This window comes from Penaeus monodon, chromosome 29 (genome assembly GCF_015228065.2).
Source record: "Penaeus monodon isolate SGIC_2016 chromosome 29, NSTDA_Pmon_1, whole genome shotgun sequence".
Taxonomy (NCBI): domain Eukaryota; kingdom Metazoa; phylum Arthropoda; class Malacostraca; order Decapoda; family Penaeidae; genus Penaeus; species Penaeus monodon.
In genome coordinates, this window is record NC_051414.1 from 25847350 (window position 1) to 25847589 (window position 240).

The 240-nt window shown below is 36.2% G+C and overlaps 1 protein-coding gene across 1 annotated transcript in view; it reads left to right on the top strand.

The window, feature by feature from the left end:
* LOC119592073 (neutral ceramidase-like) overlaps nucleotides 1–240 on the top strand; it is a gene marked incomplete in the record, with an annotated part of 12827 nt that overhangs the window by 11498 nt on the left and 1089 nt on the right.

A 240-nucleotide genomic window follows, 5' to 3' on the forward strand; every position in this document is an offset into this window, starting at 1 on the left:
TTTTGTGTGTGGTGTGTTGGGGGGAAAGAATGCACCTAAGCCTTCGGGATTATATATCAGCAAGATCTATATCCATATATATCTTACTTTCTTCTTACTTACTATATAATCTCTCATTCAAGCACAGACATTACTTGGAAATATCATCACAGATCATGCATATGCATTTCTAAAGTTCAGCTGGTATCACGTATGAACGCAGATGTAAAATATAGTTATCTACATGACAACCGCACAAGC